General features: G+C 35.9%; 1 pseudogene; it reads left to right on the forward strand.

Moving 5' to 3' along the window:
- The first annotated feature begins 748 nt into the window (after window positions 1-748).
- Window positions 749-12,891, forward strand: LOC145066610 (importin subunit beta-1-like; annotated as a pseudogene).
- The last annotated feature ends 3,196 nt before the right edge of the window (window positions 12,892-16,087 follow it).

A 16,087-nucleotide genomic window follows, 5' to 3' on the forward strand; every position in this document is an offset into this window, starting at 1 on the left:
TGTTTATCACTTATTGCTCAAGTAATTCACGGTTTACCTTTTTAAATCTATTTGGTAGGTTTTCGTACATACTGAATTTTCAATTTCAACTTTTTACGTATATATACGATCTTTGCTTTTCAGTCAAATAGTTTGTGATCTTTGTTCAACTGTTGCAACTGTCATGAAATCGTAGTTAGTCATTGTTTCTATTGTCATGTATTTGTTTAAATATGTTTAGATTCATTTCCTCTATAATCGATGTTTCTATTGGACCATCGTCGGTTGCAGTAGATTCGCTTCGATAAGGAAACAAGAGCTTTTTTTCCGCTTTCAGGGATTTTCGTGTTGACTCACCTTTGGAATAAGTATTACTTCTTAGGTAGTGGTTATAGTTAATCGGTTTATTTTTTTGGATGTCACACTTGCACCAGTGGTGACAATGAACTCATTTATAAAATTGATATACAACAAGGAACACAGCTTGTATGGTTACTTTATTGCCATCCTTGTTTTTTCTGGTTGTTATTAGGAACTTATTGATTTAAAATGTTGGTGCTTGTTTTGGGGATAAGCCGTGTAATGTTTTTTGAAGTAAAAGATCTTTGTCTAGAATCTGTATCAAGCACTGAAGTACAAATTTCAATACTTTCTAGCTTCTGCTTTACTTTTAGGATCTTCTTGTTTTCTCTCTTTGTTTATGTTATAACTTGTTGGTTTTGTGATACTACATTACTACGGTCCTCTGAAGAGCGTTTGCCAAGAAAATATGGAAATAGAAGTCACCTAATTTCTGTTGCATGCACAATTAGTTGATGGATCTATTCGAAAACATGATGAAGAAAGTTTAAAGCACTTTCAGGATCAAAACCTAGACGGGTTTCTCGCATCTCTATATGGAGAACTTGCTAATAAGAAAAAGCCTGTTGACAGTTATAAATTAGTTGGTTTAATCCTCAAGAATGCCTTGGATGAAAACAAGCAACACATAAAGTTTTAACTTATCCAAAGATTGTTATCACTAGATGTAAATGTCAAGACACAGATAAAGGCATGCTTGTTACAGACACTCTCTTCTCCTGTCCATGAGGCACGATCCACTGCATCACAAGTGATAGCTAAAGTTGTTGGTATAGAGCTCCCACAGAAACAATGAACTGGACTTATCGGGTCCCTTTTATCAAATATCCACCAGGTTCCTGTTCATGTCAAACAAGCTACTCCAGAAACTCTTAGATAAATGTATGAAGAAGTTTCTCCAGATGTTGTTGAAGAAGACCATGTGAATAAAATCCTCACAACTGTAGTTCAAGGTATGAAGGCTTCAGAAGGTAGTAATAATGTTAAGGTTGCTGCCACGCGTGCGTTGTATAATGCTCTTAGTTTTACTCAAGCAAATTTCTCTAATGACATGGAAAGAGATTATATTATGAGAGTTGTTTGTGAGGCAACAATGTGACCGAAAGTTAAAATCAGGCAGACTGCTTATGAGTGTTTGATGTCAATCTCATCAAGTTACTATGAGAAACTATCTTATCACATACACGACATCTTTAACATAATACAAAAGCAGTGAAAGAAGATAAGGAGTCGGTTGCTTTACAAGCTATCGAGTTTTGGAGCTCGATTTGTGATGAAGAGATTGACATTCTGGAAGACTATGGAGGCGAATTCACTGGTGATTCTGATATCCCTTGTTTTTATTTCATCAAACAAGTTCTCCCTGCTCTTGTACCTATGCTTTTAGAGACTTTGTTGAAACAAGAAAAAGATCAGGATCATGATAAAAGTGCTTGGAATCTTGTAATGGCAGGTGGGACATGTATTAGGCTTGTTGTAAGGACAATTGGAGATGGTATTGTCCCACCTATGATGTTGTTTATTGAAGAGAATATAACAAAACTTGATTAGAGACAAAGAGAAGGGGCTACTTATGTTTTTGGTTCAATCTTGGAAGGTCGTTCACCGAATAAGTTAATCCTACTTGTTAATGTCGCTCTTAATTCCATGTTCACTGCTTTATCAAAAGATCCAAAAAACCATGTAAAAGATACAACATGGACACTTGGAATAATATTCGAGTTTCTTTATGGGCCAACTATGGAGATACAAATTGTCACACCTTCCAACTGTCAACAGATTATAACAATTCTTTTACAAAGCATGAAGGATGCTCCAAATGTAGCTGAAAAAGTGTAACATCCAAAAATATGGTCCCAAAAAGTTTCATTTATTTAATAGATAAAATAGTATTTTTCTAATATCATCAAACATTCAAATAAAACTAGTGTATCAATTGCCATAAAATCAGAGTAAAACATCATATGCGGAATCCCAAAGGTGTGTGCGATACAGTCATCCCGAGCTCTTCCCTTTATAACCGGAAGTACCTGAAACACAAATTGAAAACCGTAAGAACAAAGCTTAGTGAGTTCCCCCAAACTTCCACATACCATACATATCACAAAATAATGAGATACGACCCCCACCCACACTCACATAATAGTGAGATACGGGCCCCGCCCAACGAGATACGGGCCCCGCCCGCACTCGGATAGGAATGAGATAGGGTCCTACCCACACTCATATAATGGGCCCCCATCCAATATACATACATATTCAAGCTCATGCAAGTATCACACAGACAAAAAGTATAATAACATAACCAAACGAGGGTCAGCCTTGGTGCCTTAGACTCGCTGAACCCGGTGAGGAAAACTCACCTCAAATACAAAATGATAGTTGAACAGCTCTCGGCTCTGAATATCGACTCTACTCGACCCCTAAACAGAAACGACTTCCTTTATTACAACTAAAAATGTCCAAAACCCCCTATAGGTCAAACTTGGTCAAAGGCTAAAGTCAAAGTCAAAGTCAACGACCCGAGTTGACCCAACACGCCGAGTTGTCCTTCAACTCGTCGTGTTCCTCTATTCAACTGCAAAGTCGGGAAGAAACCGATCCAACTCACCGAGTTTATCAATAAACTCGTCGAGTTCGCCAAAAACCCAACACCTTAATTCATTAAGCCGACACAATCGAAACTAAGAGCTTCACAGCTCAGATCTCAACCAGAATAGCATCTAGAAGGGTAAAGTTTCCAATTTTACCCCTAGGAACCACCAAAACGAGTTCAAAACCTAAACCCTAGGATTAAAAGGGTGAGGACTTAATCACCAAAGGCATAGTCCCCAAACTACAGATTTGTCCCTTAAAGCTGAATGGCCACGTAAAGTTTCCAACTGTACACTCATGCATGACTAGGAGAGGCTAAAATGCTCAAAAGAAGCCAAAAGGACTTAATGAATGCATGAATCCCTTAAGACCATAAAGTTGGCACCTTTATGCCAAAAGAGATCATGAAGATCATAGATTTGAAAGAATAAACACTTGGGACATTCTACTTCCCCGAAAACCACCCAACATGGCTAAAAGCATATAATTTTACCCAATAAGAGATCTAAGCTAATATTAAGCAAGATGAGAACTTGATACCTTAAAAACTTGGAAAATGAGCTAGAGATTCTGGATCCAAGACTCCTTCTTCAAGCCAAGCAACTCCCAATTCTTAAGCTCCTTAAACAAGCACCAAAAATGAACACTCAAGGATCTCCTAAAGCTCACACACTCAACAATGGAAGGTAATGCTCGATTTTAGGGTTTCTGGACTGAGGAAGCTGGTAAGGAGGCCATCCAAGGGACTTAAGGCCTTTAAATAGGGTGCAACACCCTAAACATTAGGGTTTCCTTCCCAGCAGCCAACTCGTCGAGTTGAGATACCTCGACTCGCCGAGTTGACTCATTAAACTTCGCTGCCAAGAAAAACTCGACACGCTGAGTTGAGGCTTACAACTCGTCGAGTCATCCATGAAAATATAAGTAACTGTAAAAATAAATTCATACCGGAACCTAGGCTTTACAAAAAGCATGTGGGGCCCTTTACTTTCTGACACAAGGGTACGAGGATTTTGGTCAATCATCTCTTTTGACTCCTTACTTTCAAGAAATCGTGTAATCTCTGCTAACAGTGACCCACATAGAAGATGATTTAGAGAGCAGACTAAGAACAACTGCTTATGAGACACTAAATGAAATTGTAAGATGTTCGACCGATGAAATACCTCCCATGGTTTTACAACTTGTCCCTATCATCAAGTTGGAACTACACAAATTGTTGGATAAGGTGTCTAAGTCCATAACTTATTTGGTATATACTTGACCCGACCCGGCATGGTCCATTTGGGTTGCATTTCATCCAAACTATTTATGGATAATTTTATGAGAGTTATACACATATGATTATTAATATACTATAAGTTATAATATATTAATATGAAGTCATGTTATTTAATTAGTCTTAGTCTTAAATTAATTATGAATTAATTTAGAGATTAAAAGGAAGACTAATTAGATTATGGGCTATTGGTTTTATATGGTGTGGGCTAACACTCATTTGTTAATGAGCTAGGCTTATATGGAAGTCCATGGATGATCCATGGAGCTTTTAACCCATGGATCCTTGGAAAGGAAAAGACATGGGTTATTAGGGTTTCACCCTAACCATGCACACTATATAAGCATGCTTATGGAGCATGAAATGGCCCCTAAGGAAAACTAGTGAACTAGTGTGTGTGTGCTTGTGTGTGGCCGAAAATACAAGTGTGTATTCTCTCTTAAAGTTTTTCCAAGAGTTTGTGGTGTTTTGTGATTCCATTTGAGGCATTCACACTATTGGTGCTTGGCCCTCAAACTCCTTAGGAATTGAACTCATCATCAAAAGGTATGTAATCTCATCTAATTCTTTTATGTTTAAAAGTACCCCATGCCATGTTAGATAGGTTATGAACCTTGGAAAAATTATTATTTTGCATGTATTTAGACAAACATAGATCCAAGGTTTATTAGGGTTGCATGCACACTTAGGAAGTGTTATATTGCTCAAAACCCAACAGTGGTATCAGACCCTAGGCTTGCTTGTTTGAATACTTGATGCAAATTGCTGAAAATCGAAGATTTTATGCTGTCTGCACAACTGACTCGCCGAGTCCATGAAGGGACTCGACGAGTCCAAGGCAAAACCCATCCAACTCGGCAAGTTGGTTCATGCACTCGGCGAGTTGGACCCCCAGACAGCATATCTTCGAGTTTTGGTGCTGGAATTGGTCTAGAATCATTACCTTAAACTGTTTTGGACTCATAAAACCTATTTTTGATGTGGTAATGATGATGATGGACCAATTTCAAAGTTATAATCAAAATTCCATGATTTTATGTGTTCATATAATTCTTGAAATTTTGATGATCATGTTCATGTTCTTATGAATTTAGAAGATGATAGGAATTATTTGCTGAATTGTTTAGAATTAATTCTTGATCATTTATGTGTTTTAATGGAGTCCATAATTTGTCCTCAAGTTATGGATATCCAAATGTCACTTTTATTTAACACACACTTAAAACACATAAGTTACATGAAAATGAAGAGTCTTCATTTTTATGAACCTTTAATTCATAAGTTATGAAATGAAAAGTCTTGGATGGTTACAAAAGATGAAGAGTCTTGTCCTTAAGTTATGGAGGTTCAAGAGTCACTTCATTAATAAATATATAAATAAAGTGTAACCTTAATTAATTCCATAAGTTATAAAATAAAGAAAAGTAATTCTTTTATTAGTTTAAAGTCTTCCATAACTTGTCCTCAAGTTATGGAACTTGAAGAGTTTTTGGATTAAAACTACTTTAAACACATAAATCATGGAATTAATTAGTTTTGAATAGTTTCAAAACTTGCCCTCAAGTTTTGGAATTTGGAAAAGTTTCACACACTTTAATAAACTTTAATTCCAACACATAGAATTTTAAAAGTTCAAATTCTACCCTTATACTATTTATAACATTAATGGTTAATTATTATATATATGTATAAGAACAAGTCGTTTTACCGTTAGTAGGCCTCATTCACGAAGCTGGTCTATAAGGTGGGTATAAGGTTGTTGCCTATAAAATGGCGACTTAATGGGTGTCCACTCTCACCCACCGCTTGCTTGATCGGTGGAGGGTCGTTAGCCAAACGGGTAGGACAATGACTTTAAAATTCTCATTAAAAGTATAATGAATATTATAAAGTAACTAAATATTTTTTATTTAATTCCCAATCTTAGTTACATTAGGAAAAATGTGAATTTGGTGCTAGCCCATGGAATTCACACTTTGTACCTTACCAAGTCGTTGGTGGAGCGTGTGTGGTTAACCGGCACACTAACTTGGACTAGTAAGGATCACGAAGGGTGACTTAATGTTTGTCATAGATCAATGGAGCGTGTGTGGTTAACCGGCACATTGATTAGGTGATAATATTAAGGGTACCAAGTGAATTGGTATGGTTATTCACACCTTGTTTTGTGATCCTCGGCATCCCAGTCACAAAATTTGAGAGGGCACACTCGAGATTGAAACATGCCATTGAAAAGTTCAATGAATCTCAAAAGATCTAGGAATTTCAAATCTAATTAAAACCTAATAAATTATTTCGTTTTTCATGGTGGAAATTGGTGAATCGTCATTCGCCTACCTTCAAATATTTTATAGCTTGGATTACGGCATCCCTCTTCCAAATTATAAAATATTGTGTTGGGTCCTAGCCTTAATATTTCATATTGGGTGTTATATTAAGGACTTTGAATCAACTAACTTGATTTTCTCCCATTATAGATGTCTGGTTCAGACAACTATGATCTTCCCAAATCTCTTGAAGATGGTGTCCCTCAACATCATGCTTCACTTCCTCCACCTCCTCCAATTATTCTCCCTCACCCACAAGTTCTTGAAAAGTTTAAAGTCACTCAATCCCTATTGGCAAGCATAGTCTATGTGTGCTCATATCTTGGAGATAAAGTCACATATTGACAAGCCGGGAGAGTTGGGTGTCAAAGTCCCGTGAAAGTTGGATGTTCAATCACTTTCTTAGTAACATAGTGAGTCTCTTTGGGACTACTATGAGACGGACTATGACATGACCCTTAATGATGTTATCTATTTGCTTGGTGTTGTGGAATCAGCAATGATTTGGAACACTAGTAAAGCAAATTTGATTAAAAGAACAACTTCCCAAGTCTTAAATGGACATTGACAATGGTAGCATTGGATAGTCTCATGTGCCATTACCAAAGGGTCCATGTGTTTTGTTGCCAAAGGAAGGGGCATTGGTTGCGAAGCTGCCCTGTTCGCCTGAAAGGTCATAAGGTTGATCAAGTCAAGAGGTTTGACTCTACTTCGGGTAAAGTCCACTGTCTAACTCTATTAAGTTCCTATTTGGAGATTCTTATTACATAATGTGAATGGGTCACATGCTGATGTTTTAAGAATCAAATAGGAAGCTTAAAGTAAGGATATGTTGATTCTGATTGCGAAGGTGGGTTTCGATCGCATGGTTCGGTAATCAGAATTTTGAGCTGTTGCTTAAGAGTTATAATATATTGCTTATGAATAGATAACAACAAGGTTTTCATGTGGATTGTAAGGATAAGTTTTTCCGCAAAGTTTTAAAATAAAAGGAAAAAAGGGGTTTTAATTTTATTTATTTTAAAAAAATATCCTTACAATGGCATCTGTGGAAAATTGTTGCTTATATGTTTCTAGTAATAGCAATATTGGAAAGTGGATTTGATTCCTTCATTTGTGGTAGTGTCTGAATTTACCAAATGAAGAAAGTTTTTCATCACCCAAGTTTCAATTGGACAGAAACTTGGAATCATACAAGTTGTATTGTATGATGAATGAGAATTTTCATCTTTGAAAATTAAGACTAATTCTTTGATCACATGTATATGTGAGTCAATTGAAGGACTAAGGAATTAGGTACACTGGGTGTGCGCTGGTCAAGGTCCACTACGAAGATTGATTTGTCATGATTTACTAAAGATTAGTAAATATGATTATACTTATGAGGTTAAGTATAATTCTGTAACATTGGAAAGGTTACAATGTATGACAAAACAAATGAGAAGAATCAAATTAGGCAGAAAGATAAAAGTTTCTCAAATCTGAAAGGATGGGAGAGTACTTTAGTATCGTATTTCATGATCATCTTAATGATTATGAAACCATATCACAAATTCATGCTCTAAGGACGTCTTAGTGCATTGTTATGGCTAAGAAGAGAGGTCATGAATTGTTGGATTGGTTAAAATCAAGAAGATGAGTCATACTTCGTTCCAAAACAATTCTTAGAGTCATACTCCAAGATTGTAACTTTGAGTGACATAAAGGAAGATTTATTAACACTAGTCAAATGTAAGAGTAAAATGTTTTCTACTCTTGTACATTTGAAATTGGTAAGTTGTGATGTCTTGGATGAGACAAAGACCAACTAAGACCAATTGTGTGAAGTGTTAGTCTTGATAAGAATCCGCATTGTCCCTTGAATATTCGTTTTGTCAAGGAATGGTTCTTGACTGGGGAAACTTATATGTCAAGGGGACAGTGGGAGCCTTAAAGATCCTGAAATAGTTTCAAGATTTAATCAAGAGTAAAACCTGTAATTTATCACTAGCACACAACTTAAGGTTTGCAACCTATCGTGTTGACATAATTCTTATTTCTGTACCTACTTCAAATAAGTTGAATTTGCATGTGAGTTATCAGAGTTCAACTTGGAAGCATTGGTGGGCCTTGTGCTACCAAGGTGACAAGAAACTAAGATTGAACAAGTTTAATCCATGTAAGGCTGAATTTGTCACTAACCTTATCTTGTGATTATGGTTTTGACAAATTCACATGGATAGGAACTCATACACTATAAAATCTAAGTGTCATAAGGTTTTCTCTCCGATTCATGAAAATGATGGTGAGGAAACGCTTTTACTAAGTAGATTTTACGTAGATATCAATTGTGTTATTTGCATTTTCAAAAGTCGTTAGTGGAGCGCGTGTGGTTCGCCGGCACACTAACATGGAATTGTGAGAAATGGCAACGGTCTAAACAATTAAGACTATGATTACGGTATCCCTTTTCATAGTCCTAAAAATTGTTTAGACACACATGTGAGCTATCAAAGAAAGGGTGTATGAATCTAAATTTCAGAAGTCCAGCAGATTTCTGGAAATATGTCAGAGCTAGTGGGAGCATAAGTGTTATGCTGATAATCATCATGTTAGTGGGAGCATGATTATTACGTTTAGTGTTGCAAGTTAGCAATGTTAATGATACAAAACAAAGTTTCAATTCATGAAGTTGCAGGGGTTGAAAAGTTATTTTGCTATAATTAAGGGAGAGGAAATTATACTTCATTTCAATTCTAAAGCTTAGATTGAGATTTTAATCATCTTTAGTGAAGGACATATATATGAGTTTTATGTTGGAATGGTTCAACTTGAAGAAATTCTATATATATTGCGTTTTCAAAATTTGATTATGATTATGGCATCCCTCTTCATAGTTAAAATTTGAAAACATGGCAAATAAAAAAAAATATTGTAGCAAAAGACTAGTCTAGTATCATGTCTTTATGTCAAACATCATGAATCGTGTCCCATATGCTTCGGATATAGGATCGATTGCATGTGCTATAATATTCATCTTTTCTAAATTTTCCAAATGCTTAAGGCATTGAGAAGGGAAAAGTCTAGAACTGGATATGACTAAAGTGATTAAGCAATTGTTGAGGACAAATCTGAGGTTCACCAAAGATTGGTTGCTCAGGGAAAGTTGGAAGTATGATGTAAGTTGTCGGAAAGGACCATATTGACATATTCTGAAAAGAAGTAACTCTTGTTCGGAAGTGATAGTCAAAATGGGACTATGGAAATGTCTCCATAGGTGGAAGTTATTCAATCTATGTAAGATTAGAAAACCTTAGTGCAAGAAGGATGTTCAAAGCAATGTACTTTGAATATGAGACTTCCGTTCCATAGAAGTTGACCTTCTTTGGAATACTCTGTAATGACTGGTGACAAGGTTTTGGTGACTTTGTGCATAATCATTACAAGAGGAACATTGCATAAAAGTTTAAAATCAAACAGATTTTTTGGTAAATGATAAGAATCGGGGATTCTCACATTTACAATAAGGATTTGGGATTGTGAAATGAGTATCATTGGAATCATGTTCAATTGATCTACATCACAATGAAAGGATCATAGACAAACATAGTGTGCATACTTGGAGTATGGCATAACTATTGTTTAGAAAAACAAAGTGTACATGCTAGGAGCATGGGACGACTGTTGTTTTTATTCAAGTCTTAAGTTGATTGTTTGAAACATTATACAATGAATAATGTGTAATCAATATGGTGATAAATAAAAGGTGGTTCTATTTATATTCAAAAGGGTTCTGAGACCATATTAGATTCGATTATTATTGTGTTTCACTTTGCATGTTTTGACTTCCAAAATAGCTAGGTTATTCTTTCCGAATGACTAAGTTATTTAAACACTCCACAGTCGTTCATATGTTGGAAGTAGGTATGAATCAAGACTGTCATGAATCGAGTTTGTAGATGGCTAAATAGGTTTAGTCATAGCAATGGTTGCTACAACATTCATGAGTGCTCATAAGTTATGAGTATTGGAATAAACCCACGCTCACTTGTATCACTTCATGGAATTTATCTCGAGTGATCGTGAGACAGTAATATCATATAAATCTTCAAACCTAGAGATATGAGTTGTTACCTATGAGTTGGTTGTGCATTGATTGCACGTAAACGCATCAGTAACTTGATGTTATAAAACATGCCTTTGTGTACAATTCAACAAGTAGTAGAACAAGCATATGAGTCGAAGTTTATCTGTTCCTTCTAGAAATAGAAGCGATATCTGGGCCCCTCGATGATTTTGTTGTGACCTATGTACCGGCCGGTCAGAACTAAATTGATGTGTTCGATTAAGTTCTTTGTCAAACAAATCAGAAATCGGGAAACAAACTGCTGGACAATAAGTACGACGTTGTTCCATGTATTTGTCCGGCTGATATCATGAGAACAGAGGATTATACGATCACTTATCTAAAATGGCGCTTCATAGTTCAACAGAGTTTTCGAGAGCTACGATTGCTGGTTGGTTCCTGAAGTAACATACGCAAATATAGTTATTAGACTTATCCAAGTGGGAGTCTGTTGGATAAGGTGTCTAAGTCCATAACTTATTTGGTATATACTTGACCCGACCCGACATGGTCCATTTGGGTTGCATTTCATCCAAACTATTTATGGATAATTTTATGAGAGTTATACACATATGATTATTAATATACTATAAGTTATAATATATTAATATGAAGTCATGTTATTTAATTAGTCTTAGTCTTAAATTAATTATGAATTAATTTAGAGATTAAAAGGAAGACTAATTAGATTATGGGCTATTGGTTTTATATGGTGTGGGCTAACACTCATTTGTTAATGGGTTAGGCTTATATGGAAGTCCATGGATGATCCATGGAGCTTTTAACCCATGGATCCTTGGAAAGGTAAAGACATGGGTTATTAGGGTTTCACCCTAACCATGCACACTATATAAGCATGCTTATGGAGCATGAAATGGCCCCTAAGGAAAACTAGTGAACTAGTGTGTGTGTGCTTGTGTGTGGCCGAAAATACAAGTGTGTATTCTCTCTCAAAGTTTTTCCAAGAGTTTGTGGTGTTTTGTGATTCCATTTGAGGCATTCACACTATTGGTGCTTGGCCCTCAAACTCCTTAGGAATTGAACTCATCATCAAAAGGTATGTAATCTCATCTAATTCTTTTATGTTTAAAAGTACCCCATGCCATGTTAGATAGGTTATGAACCTTGGAAAAATTATTATTTTGCATGTATTTAGACAAACATAGATCCAAGGTTTATTAGGGTTGCATGCACACTTAAGAAGTGTTAGATTGCTCAAAACCCAACACAAATACCTTGAAGAACAGAAGCTTTCATCTGATGAAAGACATAAATAGAACAAGCTCCAGAGACTCCTGTCTGGGTGTTTTTATGTGATTATTTAGAAGTTAGGTTCATCAGTGCCAACTAAATACGTGTTCGTGCAGTATTTTGACCAAATCATGAATCTTTTTTTACGAGTTTTTGCGTGTCGATTTGCAACTGTTCATGAAGAAGAAATGTTGGCAATAGGAGCTTTAGCCTACTTAACGGGACCTGATTTTGCAAGATTCATGCCTGAGTTTTACAAGTATCTGGAATTGGGACTACAAAATTTTGAAGAGTATCAGGTATGTGATGTGACTGTAGGTTGGTGACATATGTAGGGCTTTGGAGGAAAATGTGTTGCCATGGTATGATGGGATCACGACTCAGCTTCTTGAAGATCTTTCACGCAATCAATTGCATAGATCCATGAAGCCTCCTATTTTCCTGTTTTGGTGATATTGCTTTGGCGATTGGGGAGAATTTTGAGATGTATTTGATGTATGCTATGCCTATGCTTCAAAGTGCAGTTGAATTTTCCTCACACACATCAGAAGTTGATGATGAAATGATAGAGTACACAAATCTTTTGAGAAATGGCATTCTGGAGGCATATTTGGGGATCTTTCAGGGTTTTAAAAGCTCTCTTAAAACTTAGTTGTTGATTCCTTATGCTCCATATATCATCTAATTTCTTGATATGATGTATATGGAGAAAGACATGTAAGTAGTTAGTAGTAAGTAGATGTTGAAGTGGACTCATCATGTTTTGGTTTTTGATTAGTTTATCTTTTTATGTTTTCAGGGATGGTGTGGTGATGAAGACCGCGATTGGTGTTTTTGGAGATTTAGATGATACAACATTGGTTTTAATTTGAACGAAAAAAATAAAATCAATAAAGTTGAAACTGCAAGAATTTAAGATAAAATTATCAATATTTTATTAGAATCTTGAAGTTACCATGTTTCATGGTCTCCGTGGTGTTGTATATTCTCATTGAAACAAAGAGCATCTCCGTCACATCTTCAAATTTCATTTTTCTCTCAATTTTTTTCTAACCTCATTGTGATTTGGTGTAATACGACTCAACCTATATATTATTCAACGGTTATGTTATATATTATATAATATTAAGAAAAAACATCATAAATGTTCAGTTTGCAGCATAAACGAACCAAAATCTTGTCAAAGGGTAAAACCGCCATTTTCAGCCAAACTTGAGGTTTATTATGACATTATCCCTTAAATAAAATAATTAATATTTGCAGTATTATGTTATATATTAAATAATATTAAGAAAAAAAAATCATAAATGGTCCCTATGGTTTTCTCAGATCTGAGGTTTAATCCACGTGGTTTAAAAACATCGCAGATGGTCCTTGTGCGTTTAAAACTTTTGATGTTTGGTCCTTTTTGCTAACTTTGTAAGCTTTTAACCATTGAATGAAGGGTATTTTCGTCATTTAACTACCCATGAACATTTTATGAGGTTTTCTTTTCTTTTATTTTTTTAAAAAGAAAAAAATGAAATTTAATATACAAGTGGTTTCTTTGTGTGTGTGTAAATCCGACAACCTCCATATATGTTCTTTGACCAAAGAAATTCCCAATAAAATTTCCTTTGTTATCTAACCAAATTATCCAGGAAAACAAAAATTCATTATGCACTTGTTTTTTCGTAGCCCTATATCGGTACTCCCTCTTCCCTTTCCCCTTGTAATCGATTACAATATTAGTGTTGGTTGTGAGATGGCAGCGTGAAGATGATCGGAAAAGGGTATGAATCATATCTCCATTTGATAAACCATAGAATGATAAACACAAGGATACACATACTTAGGCTTGGAATCAAATACAGAGCAATAAAATCAAACTCAGATATGGAATCTCTCTCATTTGTTTTGAAAACGTATTCATTGCAAATACAAATCAGTAGCAACAGAACATGAAGAAGATTGAAAATTTCTTGTATGACTTGATGGGTTTTATGTATTCTAACATTCCTATGGTGCACATACAACCCTAATGCTTTGGATCTAAGTTTTCTCTAACTATACATGCAACATTGTTTTTCCAAAGCATAAAGCCTAAACTAACATGCAAGGTAACATTTGAATCATAAAAAATAGTTAGATGATTACCTTGTGTAGTAGCTTGCTTGTATTTGACCTTTAGGAGCCTAGCACCTCAAGTGTGATGCCTCAAATATCTTATAACAAAGCAAGAACAAGAGAATGGACTTGAGTGAGAGGTTTGGGAGATCAAAATTGGCTAGCTACAACTCTAGTGTGCATGGGGGGTTAGGGTGTTAAGGACTTCTTTTATAGCTTAGGATTACAACCATGCAAACCCTAATGTATCTTCATATATCTTATGCCTTTTGGGCTAAACCTTCTTGGACTCTCAGATAGGTTTAGTCCAACTCTAATCAACATGAGTCATGAGTCCAACTAGAAATATTACTGATTTACCTAATCAGTCCATGTATCTTTAATCAGTTTATTTTGATCACTAAATTAATATCAAATTAATTCTTGATCAATACTAATTAAATAATGTGATTTTTCAATTAATATATTATACTTATAAGATATTAATAAATCACAACAACCTCTTCCTCAAATATTCATCCTATCAAATTGTTCAAGAGTGTGTTACAACCCAAATAGACCACGCTATTATCGGGTCAACTACATACCAATTATAGTTATGGGATTAGACACCTAATTCAATAGTATCCACTTGGATAAGTCTAATAACTATATTTGCTAATGTAGCTTCAAAATCCGAGTAGCAATCGTAGTTCTCTAAAAGCCAATGTCGAATCCTGATGCGCCATTTAGATAAGGGATCATATAATCCTCTGTTCTTCAAGATATCATGCGGATAAATACATTGAACATAGTTGTACTTATTATCCAACAGTTTGTTTCCCGATTTCTGATTTGTTTGACATAGAACTTAATTGAATACATCAGTTTATGTCACACCCCAAACCGGACCGGCGGAAACGTTCGGGGGTGGATGACGTCATGCGTAGTATCACAACAGTTGTATCATAGCAAGCATAGTAAATGTAACACTCGTGTTTCTAGCCTAGGCATTTATATTGAGTTGATAGTCTAGGTTAACCTTTGTAACTCATTTTGAGGAAATGAAAAGGAATTATGTGAATATTATATGAATTATGTGTTTTATGCTTAATTATTAGGATTTAATTAATTAAGAATAAAAATAAGCGTCAAAATTAAAGTGTGAGATAAGCCTTATATCTTTACATAAAGTTGTAGTGGTCGAAACAAGGATTTTGGGGATATAAAGAATACCAAAATCCGAGTTATAACGAAGAAGTTATGACCTGTCGAAGTTTCGCGACAAAACCGGCACAGTGTTGAATGTCGTAAAAAGTGAGTTTTTGATAAACTACTTTTTAGCCTTATTGATCTAAACGAAAGTCGTAGTATTCGTTAAACCGAGAAGATCGATAAAAAGAACGCCCAAATCTGACTTCGTATGAGGAAGTTACGATTTTTCGAAGTTTCAGCTTAGCAGTAGACAGCTAAAAACTCAAATTTTAGATCGAGCGATTTTTAGCCGACACAACCTAAACAAGAATTGAAGGTCCCGTCATTAGTAGCACAACGGTAAAAAGTCTGACGAAAACGGACGTCGGATCAAGAAGTTATGAATTTTTAACGGATTTCCTGTCCCGGTCTGTTAAAAATAATAATATAAAAATTAAAGTCAAAATTAGCCGACGAAGTCTAAACGAAAGTTGTAGAGCGTAATTGTAGCTACGCGTGCATATAAAGAACGTCAAAAACGAAGCTCGTATGCGAAAGTTATGGATTTTAGAAGTTTTGGCACGAAAAACGAGAAAAATCCCCAAAACCGAGGAATTTCGCACACGTGGACTTCGGCCACGTGTCCTCGCTTCGCATACGCCACGTGCCCTGCTGAGTCACCCGAGCTGCTGAGTCATCCAAGCACATGGCCTTATCCGAAGTGGTCCACTGAGAAGGCGACACGTACCCTCTTGCACGAGACCGAGCCCTCGCAGCATGCCACGAAACCTCTACTTCGGAGCCTAGACCTCGGTCCAATCACAAGCTGCCAGCGAGCCCCTCGCAGGTGCGAGCCATGTGCGAGCCATGCGCAACCATGTGCGACCCATCCCTGCGAGCCCTCGGATCTGC

Source organism: Lactuca serriola, chromosome 8 (genome assembly GCF_051521515.1).
Source record: "Lactuca serriola cultivar US96UC23 chromosome 8, Lser_US96UC23_V15, whole genome shotgun sequence".
NCBI lineage: Eukaryota > Viridiplantae > Streptophyta > Magnoliopsida > Asterales > Asteraceae > Lactuca > Lactuca serriola.